Source organism: Anolis sagrei, chromosome 13, assembly GCF_037176765.1.
Source record: "Anolis sagrei isolate rAnoSag1 chromosome 13, rAnoSag1.mat, whole genome shotgun sequence".
NCBI lineage: Eukaryota > Metazoa > Chordata > Lepidosauria > Squamata > Dactyloidae > Anolis > Anolis sagrei.
In genome coordinates, this window is record NC_090033.1 from 18054699 (window position 1) to 18072246 (window position 17548).

The following is a 17548-nucleotide window of genomic DNA, read 5'->3' on the forward strand; positions in this document are numbered from 1 at the left end:
TGTTTATAAAGTATTGCCCTCCCAACCCTGCTTTACGCCTGCGAGATGTGGACTGTCTACAGATGTCAACATTGACACTGAAATACGACACCACCCGAGCTCTGCGAGTGCAGCATTCTTCCGAATGAAGCAGAGAGTGCTTGAGGACCGGGACATCCGTAGGGACACCAAGGGAGCTTGTTTATAAAGCTATTGTCTTCCCAACCCTGCTCTATGCCTGCGAGACGTGGACTGTCTACAGATGTCAACATTGACACTGAAATACAACACCGCCTGAGCTCTGCGAGTGCAGCATTTTTCCAAATGAAGCAGAGAGTGTTTGAGAGTGTTTCCCGTTAGACACCCTATTTTAGCTTAGAATAATTTAAATGATTGGAAGGGGTCCCTAAAGGTCATTTAGTCGGACCCCTTTCTGCAATAGAGAAGAGCACAACTAAAGCACTCCCGACGGAGGCCCATCAATCCTGCGGAGACTTTTAGTCATGCCTCTAAGTTCTCCGTTCCTTCCTCTGCTGGGTCCCTCAGTTCTTTTGCGAAGGAGGAGCTCGGGTTTCCAGAGCAGGGCATGAATAATGGAAGGACTCGGGGAACGCTTGGGGTTCAGTTACGGAGAGAAAGAATACGGCCGTTGAAGCGGACGAGGGTGAAGTACAATAAGCGGCGAATGACAGAGAGGGAGAAAGAGAGTGAAGGAGAAGAAGTGAAGAGGAGGGAGGAGGAGAAGAAGAAGGAAGAACACCAAGAAGAAGAAGGAGAAAGGTCAACCAGCCAAACCACCAACCAGTGCTATCACGGATGGACACTTCACCCAGTGACATGGCCAATGACCACTTCACCCAGCAATTGCCAGTCCAATGACCATAACAGAGGGTCACCTCACCCACCAACAGCCACCCAGTGACATAGTGGAAGATGGAAGAAGAACAAGAGGAAGAGGAGGAAAAGGATGAATGATAAAGACAAGAAAGAAAAAGAGAAAGTGGAAGAGGAAGAAAAATAAGGAGGAAAGTCCAAAAGAAGAAGGAAATGAAATAAGAAGAGAAGGAAGAAGAGGAAGAGGAGGAGGGGAAAGATGACAGAAGAAGAAGAAGGCAAAGAAGGAATAATAATAATAAAAATAAGACAGAAAGAGGGAGGAAGAGAAAGAAAAAGAAGGACGCTGAAAAGAAAGAAGGAGAGAAAGAGGAAGAAGGAGCAAAAGAAGAAGAAATAGGAGGAGAAGGAGGAGGAAGAAAAATAGGAAGAAGAGGAAAAGGAAGGAGGGAAGAGAATTGGAGGAAGAGGACAAAGAGGAAAGAAGGAAAAGGAAGAAAGAAGAGGAAGACAAAAAAAAGGAGAAGAAGAGGAGAAAGGAAGAAGAGCAAGAGAAGGAGGGTGAAAGTGCAAAAGAAGAAGAAGGAAGAGGAAGAAAAGGAGAGGAGGAAGAAGAGGAAAAAGAAGGAGGAAAGAAATGAGAGAATAAGAGGAGGAGGAAGACGACAAAGATGAAAGAGGAAAGGAGGAAAAGGAAGAAAGGAGAGGAAGGCAAAGACAAGAAAGTAGGAGAGGAGGAAGGAAGAAGAGCAAGAGAAGGAAGACAAAGGTGCAAAAGAAGAAGAAGGAAGAGGAAGAAAAGAAGAGGAAGAAGGAGGAAAGAGATGAGAGAATTCGAGGAAGAGGAAAACGACAAAGCGGAAAAAGGAAAGGAGGAAAACGAAGGAAGAAGAGGAAGACAAAGACAAGAAAGTAGAAGGAGAGGAGGAAGGAAGAAGAAGAGAAGTAGGACAAAGGTGCAAAAGAAGAAGAGGAAGAAAAGGAAGAAGGAGGAAAGAGATGAGAGAATTAGAGGAAGACAAAAACGACAAAGAGGAAAGAAGAAAGGAGGAAAAGGAAGAAAGAAAAGGAAGCCAAAGACAAGAAAGTAGAAGGAGAGGAGGAAGGAAGAAGAACAAGAGAAGGAGGACAAAAGTGCAAAAGAAGAAGAAGGAAGGGGAAGAAAAGAGATAATTAGAGGAAGAAGGCAAAGCGGAAAAGAGAGAAGGAAAAGGAATGGAAGAAAACAGGAAGGAAAAGGAGGAAACAGATGAAAGAAGAAAGAAGAGCAGAAAGAAACAGAAGAGGAGGAAGAAAAGGAAGAGTAGAAGAGGAAGAGGAAGTTAAAGTGGTGTCAAACCGCATTAAATCTGCAGTGTGGACACTCCAATGCTTGACCCTTTGGCCACAGAGGGAATCTAATCCGGAACACCTCCAGAATGACCTTTGCGGTCTGGATATACGAGAACCGGAGTTCTAGTTGCATCCCGGAAAGAGAAGAAGAAAGAGAAGAAGGAAAAGAAGAAGGGAAGCCTTGATTTGCGGCCATGGCAACCGGGCAGGCGATGCTCGCTCGGGATGCAGGTTTCCATGGCAACCGCAGCATCCCCAACCAGCAGCAGCATCTATTCATATCCATCCATAGAAAGGGGAGATATAGCGATGGAAGGGGCACTAAAGGCCATCTAGCCCACCCTCCTTCCATATATATTGTCAGAAGGGACCCCAAAGGCCATCTAGCCCACCCTCCTTCCATATATATATATATATATATATATATATATATAGTCAGAAGGGACTCCTAGCTATATATATATGGAAGGAGGGTGTGATAGATGGCCTTTAGTGCCCCTTCCTTCACTATATCCCACCCTCCTTCCATATAAATATATATAGAAGGGACCCCAAAGGCCATCTATCCCACCCTCCTTCCATATATATATATAGTCAGAAGGGACTCCTAACTAAATATATATTAAGGAGGGTGGGATAGATGGCCTTTAGTGCTCCTTCCTTCACTATATCCCACCCTCCTTCCATACACACACACACACACACATAGAAGGGACCCCAAAGGCCATCTATCCCACACTCCTTCCATATATATAGTCAGATGGGACCCCAAAGGCCATCTATCCCACCCTCCTTCCATATATATAGTCAGATGGGACCACAAAGGCCATCTATCCCACCCTCCTTCCATATATATAGTCAGATGGGACCACAAAGGCCATCTATCCCACCCTCCTTCCATATATATAATATATATATATATAGTCAGAAGGGACTCCTAACTATATATATATATGGAAGGAGGGTGTGATAGATGGCCTTTAGTGCCCCTTCAAGCACTATATCTCACCCTCCTTCCATATATATCGTTAGAAGGGACCCCGAAGGCCATCTATCCCACCCTCCTTCCATATATATAGTCAGAAGGGACTCCTATATATATATATATATATATATATATGGAAGGAGGGTGGGATAGATGGCCTTTAGTGCCCCTTCCTTCACTATATCCCATCCTCCTTCCATATACAGAGTGAGAAGGGACTCCAAAGGCCATCTATCCCACCCTCCTTCCATATATATAGTCAGAAGGGACCCCAAAGGCCATCTATCCCACCCTCCTTCCATATATATAGTCAGAAGGGACCCCAAAGGCCATCTATCCCACCCTCCTTCCATATATATAGTCAGAAGGGACCCCAAAGGCCATCTATCCCACCCTCCTTCCATATATATAGTCAGAAGGGACCCCAAAGGCCATCTATCCCACCCTCCTTCCATATATATATAGTCAAAAGGGACCCCAAAGGCCATCTATCCCACCCTCCTTCCATATATATAGTCAGATGGGACCCCAAAGGCCATCTATCCCACCCTCCTTCCATATATATAGTTAGAAGGGACCCCAAAGGCCATCTATCCCACCCTCCTTCCATATATATAGTCAGAAGGGACCCCAAAGGCCATCTATCCCACCCTCCTTCCATATATATAATATATAGTCGGAAGGGACCCCAAAGGCCATCTATCCCACCCTCCTTCCATATATATAGTCAGAAGGGACTCCTAACTATATATATTTAAGGAGGGTGGGATAGATGGCCTTTAGTGCCCCTTCCTTCACTATATCCCACCCTCCTTCCATATATATAGTCAGAAGGGACTCCAAAGGCCATCTAGCCCACCCTCTTTCCATATATATAGTCAGAAGGGTCTCCTAACTGTATATATATGGAAGGTGGATGAGATAGATGGCCTTTAGTGCCTCTTCCTTAAGATAATATATCCCACCCTCCTTCCATATATATAGTTAGAAGGGACCCCGAAGGCCATCTATCCCACCCTCCTTCCATATATATAAATAGAAGGGACCCTAAGGGCCATCTATCCCACCTTCCATATATATAGTCAGAAGGGACCCCAAAGACCATCTATCCCACCCTCCTTCTACATATATAGTCAGAAGGGACTCCTAACTATATATATTTAAGGAGGGTGGGATAGATGGCCTTTAGTGCCCCTTCCTTCACTATATCCCACCCTCCTTCCATATATATAGTCAGAAGGGACTTCAAAGGCCATCTAGCCCACCCACTTTCCATATATATAGTCTGAAGGGTCTCCTAACTGTATATATATATGGAAGGTGGATGGGATAGATGGCCTTTAGTGCCCCTTCCTTCACTATATCCCACCCTCCTTCCATATATATAGTTAGAAGGGACCCCAAAGACCATCTATCCCACCCTCCTTCCATATATATATAGTCAGAAGGGACTCCTAACTATATACATATGGAAGGAGGGTGGGATAGATGGCCTTTAGTGCCCCTTCCTTCACTATATCCCACCCTCCTTCCATATATATAGTTAGAAGGGACCCCGAAGGCCATCTATCCCACCCTCCTGCCATATACATAAATAGAAGGGACCCTAAGGGCCATCTATCCCACTCTCCTTCCATATATATAGTCAGAAGGGACCCCAAAGACCATCTATCCCACCCTCCTTCTACATATATAGTCAGAAGGGACTCCTAACTATTTATATTTAAGGAGGGTGGGATAGATGACCTTTAGTGCCCCTTCCTTCACTATATCCCACCCTCCCTCCATATATATAGTCAGGAGGGACCCAAAGGCCATCTATCCCACCCTCCTTCCATATATATAGTCAGAAGGGACTCCTAACTATATATATATGGAAGGAGGGTGGGATAGATGGCCTTTAGTGCCCCTTCCTTCACTATACTCCACCCTCTTTCCATATATATAGTTAGAAGGGACTCCAAAGCCTATCTAGCCCACCCTCCTTCCATATATATAGTCAGAAGGGACTCCTAACTGTATATATATGGAAGGTGGGTGGGATAGATGGCCTTTAGTGCCCCTTCACTATATCTCACCCTCTTTCCATATATATAGTCAGAAGGGACTCCAAAGGCCATCTATCCCATCTTCCTTCCATATATATAGTCAGAAGGGACTCCTTATATATATATGGAAGGAGGGTGGGATAGATGGCCTTTAGTGCCCCTTCCTTTCCACCCTCTTTCCATATATATAGTCAGAAGGGACTCCAAAGGCCATCTATCCCACCCTCCTTCCATATATATAGTCAGAAGGGACTCCTAACTATATACATATGGAAGGAGGGTGGGATAGATGGCCTTTAGTGCCCCTTCCTTCACTATATCCCACCCTCCTTCCATATATATATTAAGAAGCGACCCCAAAGGCCATCTATCCCACCCTCCTTCCATATATATATATATATATATATATATATATAGTCAGAAGGGACTCCTAACTATATACATATGGAAGGAGGGTGGGATAGATGGCCTTTAGTGCCCCTTCCTTCACTATATCCCACCCTCTTTCCATATATATAGTCAGAAGGGACCCCAAAGGCCATCTATCCCACGCTCCTTCCCTATATATAGTCAGAAGGGACTCCTAACTATATATATTTAAGGAGGGTGGGATAGATGGCCTTTAGTGCCCCTTCCTTAACTATATCCCACCCTCCTTCCATATATATATACTTAGAAGGGACTCCAAAGGCCATCTAGCCCACCCTCCTTCCATATATATAGTGAGAAGGGACTTCTAAGTAACTATATATATATATGGAAGGAGGGTGGGATAGATAGCCTTTAGTGCCCCTTCCTTCACTATATCCCACCCTCCTTCCATATATATAGTTAGAAGGGGCACCAAAGGCCATCTATCCCACCCTCCTTCCATATATATACTCAGAAGGGATCCCAAAGGCTGTCTATCCCACCCTCCTTCCATATATATATAGTCAGAAGGGACTCCTAGCTATATATATATGGAAGGAGGGTGGGATAGATGGCCTTTAGTGCCCCTTCCTTCACTATATCCCACCCTCCTTCCACACACACACACACATATAGAAGGGAACCCAAAGGCCATCTATCCCACCCTCCTTCCATATATATAGTCAGAAGGGACTCTAAAGGCCATCTATCCCACCCTCCTTCCATATATATAGTCAGAAAGGGCTCCTAACTATATATATGGAAGGAGGGTGGGATAGATGACCTTTAGTGCCCCTTCCTTCACTATATCCCACCCTCCTTCCATATATATATATAGAAGGGAACCCAAAGGCCATCTATCCCACCCTCCTTCCATATATATAGTCAGAAGGGACTCCTAACTATATACATATGGAAGGAGGGTGGGATAGATGGCCTTTAGTGCCCCTTCCTTCACTATATCCCACCCTCCTTCCATATATATAGTTAGAAGGGACCCCGAAGGCCATCTATCCCACCCTCCTGCCATATACATAAATAGAAGGGACCCTAAGGGCCATCTATCCCACTCTCCTTCCATATATATAGTCAGAAGGGACCCCAAAGACCATCTATCCCACCCTCCTTCTACATATATAGTCAGAAGGGACTCCTAACTATTTATATTTAAGGAGGGTGGGATAGATGGCCTTTAGTGCCCCTTCCTTCACTATATCCCACCCTCCTTCCATATATATAGTTAGAAGCGACCCCAAAGACCATCTATCCCACCCTCCTTCTACATATATAGTCAGAAGGGACTCCTAACTATTTATATTTAAGGAGGGTGGGATAGATGGCCTTTAGTGCCCCTTCCTTCACTATATCCCACCCTCCCTCCATATATATAGTCAGGAGGGACCCAAAGGCCATCTATCCCACCCTCCTTCCATATATATAGTCAGAAGGGACTCCTAACTATATATATATGGAAGGAGGGTGGGATAGATGGCCTTTAGTGCCCCTTCCTTCACTATACTCCACCCTCTTTCCATATATATAGTTAGAAGGGACTCCAAAGCCTATCTAGCCCACCCTCCTTCCATATATATAGTCAGAAGGGACTCCTAACTGTATATATATGGAAGGTGGGTGGGATAGATGGCCTTTAGTGCCCCTTCACTATATCTCACCCTCTTTCCATATATATAGTCAGAAGGGACTCCAAAGGCCATCTATCCCACCCTCCTTCCATATATATAGTCAGAAGGGACTCCTTATATATATATGGAAGGAGGGTGGGATAGATGGCCTTTAGTGCCCCTTCCTTCACTATATCCCACCCTCCTTCCATATATATATACTTAGAAGGGACTCCAAAGGCCATCTAGCCCACCCTCCTTTGATATATATAGTCAGAAGGGACTCCTAACTGTATATATATTTAAGGAGGGTGGGATAGATGGCCTTTAGTGCCCCTTCCTTTCCACCCTCTTTCCATATATATAGTCAGAAGGGACTCCAAAGGCCATCTATGCCATCCTCCTTCGAGGAAAGATATAGAAAAGTTGGGGAAAGTTCGGCGAAGGCTTCCCCGTTCCCGTTCTGTTTCCATGGAGAAAGTTTCCGTGCCTTTCTGCTGCAAGTCACGGGGAAAGTTATGCAAGGCGTGAAGATGGTAAACAGTCATTAAAATGATTGAAAGGCTGAGGCGGCTGTCTATGGAGGAGATAAAAAAAGACGAGGCACGGAGGGGTTCTAATAACGAGGGACGGGGATGAATAATTGCCAGCCACAAAAGCCTATCTAGAGGCAGAGGCAGAGGGAAGGAGGGTGGAGTGGCCACAGAGGGATGTCTCCCCAAGTATGTCAGGATTGTTGCGGTATTGTGGAATTGTTGTTATTATTATTATTATTATTATTATTATTATTATTATTAGCACAGAAATAATCATTGAAATGCTCTTTAACATTTGCTGCAGGGTATAAATAAACATAATAATAATAATAATAATAATAATAATAATAATAATTACATATAATAATAAATCAATGGGTAGATAGATAGATCAATGGATAGATAGATAGATCAATGGATAGACAGATAGATCGATAGATAGGTAGATCAATGGGGAGATAGAACAGTGGATAGATAGATAGATCAATGGGTAGATAGATTGATTGATCAATCAATAGGTAGATAGATCAATGGATAGATAGATAGATAGATAGATAGATAGATAGATAGATCAATGGGTAGGTTGATCAATGGGTAGATTGATCAACAGATAGATAGATCAATGGATAGATAGATCAATGGATAGATAGATAGATCAATGGATAGATAGATCAATAGATAGGTAGATCAATGGGGAGATAGATAGATTGATCAATCAATAGGTAGATAGATCAATGGATAGATAGATAGATAGATAGATAGATAGATAGATAGATAGATAGATCGATCAATGGGTAGGTTGATGAATGGGTAGATTGATCAACAGATAGATAGATCAATGGATAGATAGATCAATGGATAGATAGATAGATCAATGGATAGATAGATAGATCAATAGATAGGTAGATCAATGGGGAGATAGAACAGTGGATAGATAGATAGATCAATGAGTAGATAGATAGATTGATCAATCAATAGGTAGATAGATCAATGGATAGATAGATAGATAGATAGATAGATAGATCAATGGGTAGGTTGATCAATGGGTAGATTGATCAACAGATAGATTGATCGATCAATGGATAGATAGATAGATCAGTGGGTAGATAGATAGATCAATGGTTAGATAGATAGATAGATAGATAGATAGATAGATAGATAGACAGATCAATGGGTAGATAGATAGATAGATAGATAGATAGATAGATATAGATAGATCAATGGATAGATAGATCAATTGATTGATTGATTGATTGATCAATGGATAGATAGATCAATGGGTATCTATCCTTAATAATAATAATAATAATAATAATAATAATAATAATAATAATATAAAGATAATAATAAGAATAAGTACATAACTGTCAACAAAGAAGTCGGTTTCAGAGGAAGGGGCTGTGGGAAAAAATCCACAGGGGACACTTCACCCACCAGCAGCCAATCCAGCTCTATGGTAGAGGGCCACTTCACCCAGTGACATGGAAAAGGGCCACTCTACCCACGAACAGCCAACCCTGTGTCACCACAGATGGCCACTCCACCCACCAACAGCCAGTCAGTGCTATCACAGATGGACAGATAGCGATGAAGGTGGAAGTGGACATCGAAGTGGAGGTGGGGATGGAGGTAGAGATAGACATAGAGGTGGAGGAGGCCAACCCATTGACCTTAGGAGGAGGCCACTCTACCCACCAACAGCCAACCCTGTGTCACCACAGATGGCCACTCCACCCACCAACAGCCAGTCAGTGCTATCACAGATGGACAGAGAGAGATGAAGGTGGAAGTGGACATCGAAGTGGAGATGGGGATGGAGGTAGAGATAGACATAGAGGTGGAGGAGGCCAACCCATTGACCTTAGGAGGGGGCCACTCTACCCACGAACAGCCAACCCTGTGTCACCACAGATGGCCACTCCACCCACCAACAGCCAGTCAGTGCTATCACAGATGGACAGATAGCGATGAAGGTGGAAGTGGACATCGAAGTGGAGGTGGGGATGGAGGTAGAGATAGACATAGAGGTGGAGGAGGCCAACCCATTGACCTTAGGAGGAGGCCACTCTACCCACCAACAGCCAACCCTGTGTCACCACAGATGGCCACTCCACCCACCAACAGCCAGTCAGTGCTATCACAGATGGACAGAGAGAGATGAAGGTGGAAGTGGACATCGAAGTGGAGATGGGGATGGAGGTAGAGATAGACATAGAGGTGGAGGAGGCCAACCCATTGACCTTAGGAGGGGGCCACTCTACCCACTTCGATGTCCACTTCCATCACCACAGATGGCCACTTCCATCACCACGAGGTCCACTTCCATCACCACAGATGGCCACTCCACCCACCAACAGCCAGTCAGTGCTATCACAGATGGACAGATAGCGATGAAGGTGGAAGTGGACATCGAAGTGGAGATGGGGATGGAGGTAGAGATGGACATAGAGGTGGAGGAGGCCAACCCATTGACCTTAGGAGGGGGCCACTCCACCCACCAAGAGCCAACCCTGTGTCACCACAGATGGCCACTCCACCCACCAACAGCCAGTCAGTGCTATCACAGATGGACAGATAGAGATGAAGGTGGAAGTGGACATCGAAGTGGAGGTGGGGATGGAGGTAGAGATAGACATAGAGGTGGAGGGGGCCAACTCATTGACCTTAGGAGGGGGCCACTCTACCCACCAACAGCCAACCCTGTGTCACCACAGATGGCCACTCCACCCACCAACAGCCAGTCAGTGCTATCACAGATGGACAGAGAGAGATGAAGGTGGAAGTGGACATCGAAGTGGAGATGGGGATGGAGGTAGAGATAGACATAGAGGTGGAGGAGGCCAACCCATTGACCTTAGGAGGGGGCCACTCTACCCACCAACAGCCAACCCTGTGTCACCACCGATGGCCACTCCACCCACCAACAGCCAGTCAGTGCTATCACAGATGGACAGATAGAGATGAAGGTGGAAGTGGACATGGAAGTGGAGGTGGGGATGGAGGTAGAGATAGACATAGAGGTGGAGGAGGCCAACCCATTGACCTTAGGAGGGGGCCACTCTACCCACCAACAGCCAACCCTGTGTCACCACAGATGGCCACTCCACCCACCAACAGCCAGTCAGTGCTATCACAGATGGACGGATAGAGATGAAGGTGGAAGTGGACATCGAAGTGGAGATGGGGATGGACGTAGAGATAGACATAGAGGTGGAGGAGGCCAACCCATTGACCTTAGGAGGGGGCCACTCTACCCACGAACAGCCAACCCTGTGTCACCACAGATGGCCACTCCACCCACCAACAGCCAGTCAGTGCTATCACAGATGGACAGATAGAGATGAAGGTGGAAGTGGACATCGAAGTGGAGATGGGGATGGAGGTAGAGATAGACATAGAGGTGGAGGAGGCCAACCCATTGACCTTAGGAGGGGGCCACTCTACCCACGAACAGCCAACCCTGTGTCACCACAGATGGCCACCACCCACCAACAGCCAGTCAGTGCTATCACAGATGGACAGATAGAGATGAAGGTGGAAGTGGACATCGAAGTGGAGATGGGGATGGAGGTAGAGATAGACATAGAGGTGGAGGAGGCCAACCCATTGACCTTAGGAGGGGGCCACTCTACCCACGAACAGCCAACCCTGTGTCACCACAGATGGCCACCACCCACCAACAGCCAGTCAGTGCTATCACAGATGGACAGATAGAGATGAAGGTGGAAGTGGACATCGAAGTGGAGATGGGGATGGAGGTAGAGATAGACATAGAGGTGGAGGAGGCCAACCCATTGACCTTAGGAGGGGGCCACTCTACCCACGAACAGCCAACCCTGTGTCACCACCGATGGCCACTCCACCCACCAACAGCCAGTCAGTGCTATCACAGATGGACAGATAGAGATGAAGGTGGAAGTGGACATCGAAGTGGAGATGGGGATGGAGGTAGAGATAGACATAGAGGTGGAGGAGGCCACTCTACCCACCAACAGCCAACCCTGTGTCACCACCGATGGCCACTCCACCCACCAACAGCCAGTCAGTGCTATCACAGATGGACAGATAGAGATGAAGGTGGAAGTGGACATCGAAGTGGAGATGGGGATGGAGGTAGAGATAGACATAGAGGTGGAGGAGGCCAACCCATTGACCTTAGGAGGGGGCCACTCTACCCACAAACAGCCAACCCTGTGTCACCACAGATGGCCACTCCACCCACCAACAGCCAGTCAGTGCTATCACAGATGGACAGATAGAGATGAAGGTGGAAGTGGACATCGAAGTGGAGATGGGGATGGAGGTAGAGATAGACATAGAGGTGGAGGAGGCCAACCCATTGACCTTAGGAGGGGGCCACTCTACCCACCAACAGCCAACCCTGTGTCACCACAGATGGCCACTCCACCCACCAACAGCCAGTCAGTGCTATCACAGATGGACAGATAGAGATGAAGGTGGAAGTGGACATCGAAGTGGAGATGGGGATGGAGGTAGAGATAGACATAGAGGTGGAGGAGGCCAACCCATTGACCTTAGGAGGGGGCCACTCTACCCACCAACAGCCAACCCTGTGTCACCACCGATGGCCACTCCACCCACCAACAGCCAGTCAGTGCTATCACAGATGGACAGATAGAGATGAAGGTGGAAGTGGACATCGAAGTGGAGATGGGGATGGAGGTAGAGATAGACGTAGAGGTGGAGGAGGCCAACCCATTGACCTTAGGAGGGGGCCACTCTACCTACCAACAGCCAACCCTGTGTCACCACAGATGGCCACTCCACCAACCAATCCAGTGACACGGCAGAGGAGCACTCCACCCAGCAACTGCCATCCAGTGGCAACATGGATGGATTGGCCACTTCACTCCATAGCAGAGGATCACCTCACGCACCAAGGGCCACCCAGTATACCATGAATGGCCACTTCACCCAGAAACAGCCAACCCAGTGACAGTGGAGGGCCACTTCACCCAGAAACAGCAAATCTTGTGGCATAGCAGAGAACCACTTCACCCAATCCTGGGCCACTCCACCCAGCAATCGCCAACCCAGTGAGCACAACAGAGGGTCACTTCACTCACCAATGGCCATCCAGTGTACCATGGATGGTTGCTTCATCCAGCAACAGCCAACCCAGTGGCATAGTGGAGGGCCACTTCACCCAATCCAGATACACCCCAGAGGGCCACTCCACCCAACAACAGCCCAGATGGCTGTTAGGAATTGTGGGAGTCCAAAACACCTGGAGAGAGGGCCAAAGTCGTGCCCAGGCCTGAGGATAGACGCTGCAGGGATGTAGTGGTACCCGTCGCCACGGCAACCGCATCACCTCCCAGCAGCATCCTTTGTGACCTACATTTCCCAGCCACTCGAGGACAATTTCTCTCTCTCTCTCTCCCCTCCAGACTCCGGACTGTCTGAATAAACACAATAATAATAATAATAATAATAATAATAATAATAATAATCTATTATTATTATTATTATTATTATTATTATTATAGATACATAGTCGTCAACAACAAAGAAGTCTGTTTCAGAGGAAAGGACTCGGAGGGGGAAACAACCACTTGTTTTCGTTTGCCATTTCTGTCCGGCTATTTCTTCCTCCCCGGAGTGGGCTGTTGATGTTTCTCCTCCCGAAGCGCACACTCAGGCGCAGGCACACCTCCCACTGCCCTCCCACTCGCCATCTGGCGCTCCGGCATCACACGGCGGAGAAGGAGACCCACTTCTGCCACTCACGAGCACCCACAGCACGAGGCACCCGGCCCGAAATAGCCCCTCCGAGGGTGGATACGGGACCAGGATGTGGGGGTGGGTGGGGGAGCACAGCTGGGCGATGCCTTTGTCCAGCTTCATCTCATCTTCACTTCTATGTGCATCTCTACTTTCATCTTCAGGTCCTCCACCACCTCCATGTCCATGGTCTCCTCCACCTCTATGTCTATCTCTACCTCCATCCCCATCTCCACTTGGATGTCCACCTCAACCTTCAACCACTTCAATCTTCACCTTCACCTCCACATCCATGGCCACTTCCACCTCTATGTTTACCTTCATCCCCATCTCCATTTCCACCTTTGTCTCCATCATCACCTTCACCTCCATGTCCATGGCCACCTCCACCTCTATGTCTATCTCTACCTCCATCCCCATCTCCACTTCGATGTCCACTTCCCCCTTCATCTCCACATCCATGGTCACTTCCACCTCTATGTTTACCTCCATCCCCATCTCCATTTCCACCTTTGTCTCCATCATCACCTTCACCTCCATGTCCATGGCCACCTCCATGTCTATCTCTACCTCCATCCCCATCTCCACTTCAATGTCCACTTCCACCTTTATCTCCATCTTCACCTTCACCTCCACATCCATGGCCACTTCCACCTCTAGGTTTACCTCCATCCCCATCTCCATTTCCACCTTTTTCCATGGCCACCTCTACCTCTATGTCTATCTCTACCTCCATCCCCATCTTCACTTTGATGTCCACCTCCACCTTCATCTCCATCTTCACCTCCACATCCATGGCCTCCTCCACCTCTATGTCTATCTGTACCTCCACCCCCATCTCCAGTTCCACCTTCATGTCTATCTTCACCTTCAACTCCACATCCATTGCCACTTCCACCTCTATGTTTACCTCCATCCCCATCTCCATTTCCACCTTTGTCTCCATCATCACCTTCACCTCTATGTCCATGGCCACCTCCACCTCTATGTCTATCTCTACCTCCATCCCCATCTCCACTTCGATGTCCACTTCCACCTTCACTAACTCCACATCCATGACCATCTCCACATCTAGCTCTACCTCCATCCCCATCTCCACTTCGATGTCCACTTCCACCTTCATCTCTATCTTCACCTTCACCTCCACATCCATTGCCACTTCCACCTCTATGTTTACCTCCATCCCCATCTCCATTTCCACCTTTGTCTCCATCATCACCTTCACCTCCATGTCCATGGCCACCTCCACCTCTATGTCTATCTCTACCTCCATCCCCATCTCCACTTCGATGTCCACTTCCACCTTCACTAACTCCACATCCATGACCATCTCCACATCTAGCTCTACCACCATCCCCATCTCCACTTCTATGTCCACTTCCACCTTCATCTCTATCTTCACCTTCAACTCCACATCCATGGCCACTTCCACCTCTATGTTTACCTCCATCCCCATCTCCATTTCCAGCTTTGTCTCCATTTTCACCTTCATCTCCATTTCCATGTCCACCTCCACTGCTATGTCTATGTCTATCTCCATCCCCATCTCCACTTCAATGTCCACTTCCACCTTTATCTCCATCTTCACCTTCACCTCCACATCCATGGCCACTTCCACCTCTAGGTTTACCTCCATCCCCATCTCCATTTCCACCTTTTTCCATGTCCACCTCTACCTCTATGTCTATCTCTACCTCCATCCCCATCTTCACTTTGATGTCCACCTCCACCTTCATCTCCATCTTCACCTTCACCTCCACATCCATGGCCTCCTCCACCTCTATGTCTATCTGTACCTCCAACACAACCCCACTTCCACCTTCATCTCTATCTTCACCTTCATCTCCACATCCATGGCCACTTTCACCTCTAGGTTTACCTCCACCCCCATTTCCACCTTTATCTTCATCTTCACCTTCATCTCCATGTCCATGTCCACCTCCACCGCTATGTCTATATCTACCTCCATCCCCATCTCCACTTCAATGTCCACCTCCACCTTCATCTCCATCTCCATCTTCACCTCCACATCCATGGCCACTTCCACCTCTAGGTTTACCTCCATCCCCATCTCCATTTCCACCTTTCCATGGCCACCTCCACTTCTATGTCTATCTCTACCTCAATCCCCATTTTCACTTCTATGTCCACTTTCACCTCTGTCTCCATCTTCCTTCATCTCCATGTCCATGGCTATCTCTACCTCCATCCCCATCTCCACTTCGATGTCCACTTCCACCTTCATCCCCATCTTCACTATCTCCACATCCATGGTCACCTCCATCTATATGTCTATCTGTACCTCCACCCCCATCTCCACTTCCACCTTCATCTCTATCTTCTCCTTCACCTCCACCTCCACCTCTAAGTTTACCTTCATCCCCATCTCCATTTCCACCTTTGTCCATGGCCACCTCCACCTCTATGTCTATCTCTACCTCCATCCCCTTCTCCACTTCTATGTCCACTTTCATCTTTGTCTCCATCTTCACCTTTATCTCAATGTCCATGTCCACCTCTATGTCTATCTCTACCCCCATCCCCATTTTCATTTCTATGTCCACCTCCACCTTCATCTCCATCTTCACCTTCACCTCCACATCCATGGCTGCCTCCACTTCTATGTCTATCTCTACCTCCATCCCCATCTCCACTTCTATGTCCACTTCCATCTTCACTACCACCACATCCATGGCCACCTCCACTTCTATGTCCACTTCCATCTTCACTATCTCCACATCCATTGCCACCTCCACTTCTATGTCTATCTCAACATCCATCCCCATCTCCACTTCTATGTCCACTTCCATCTTCACTCTCTCCACATCCATGGCCACCTCCACTTCTATGTCTATCTCTACCTCCATCCCCATCTCCACTTCTATTTCCACTCCCATCTTTGTCTCCATTGTCACCTTCACCTCCACCTCCATCTCCACTTTCACCTCTATGTTTACCTTCATCCCCATCTCCATTTCCACCTTTGTCCATGGCCACTAAAGGGGGATTTGATAGAGGATGATGGGAGTTGTAGTCCACCCATATCCAGAGTCCTGTGACTCCCACCAATGATGGGTATGGCTCAAGCTCAGTGCACATGATCCAACTGAAGAGGGAATTGATAGAGGATGATGGGAGTTGTAGTCCACCCACATCCAGAGTCCAGAGCCGAGGCTCCCCCGGACTGCTAGGGCTGTTGTGAGCCGAGGGGGGCTCCTCAAGTGGCGTTCGAGGGGCATTTACAGAGGCGCCTCTGCACCCCTGGCAAAAAAAGTGTACCGCAACCACTTACTTTGCGTAATGGACGAGCCGCCCCTGATGTATACAATACACACAATACCTATCAATCACACAGTCAGATCAGAATCTGAAAGAAGGGCTGAATGCCGCCCTCTGCTGCACCAAGGAAGCTAAAGCGCTCAAATTGCTCACAAAGCTGGAAAGGCACCCCCAAAGGCCATCTAGTCCAGCCCCCCATTCTATTATTAGCATAGGACAATATCAGTATTATATATTACTATATTGTACTATACCAGTATATTATTATATTATATTATTAGCAATATAAAATTTGGTGATATTTGGTCCTGTAGTTTTTCGGTTTTTGAACCACTCAGGACGACGTTCACCTTTATATATATATAGATTGTATACACATATAATATTTATAATAATATAATGATATAGTACAATATAGTAATATATAATACTGATATTGTGCTATGCTAATAATATAATATAATATGTTGTTTATGCATATAGTATATATATCATAATGTAATATAATACTAAAAATAATATATTATAATTATTTTATATTATATTATTAGTAATATAAAATTCTTAATTATAATATCATATTATTATTATATTATATTACATTATAATATTATAAAAATTATATGTATATGCTTTATATTATATTATATTACATTAAATTATATTATATTATTAGCATAGTACAATATCAGTATTATATGTACTATACTATTATATTATTATATTATTAGTATAAAATAATTATAATATCATGTTATTATTAGTATTATATTATAT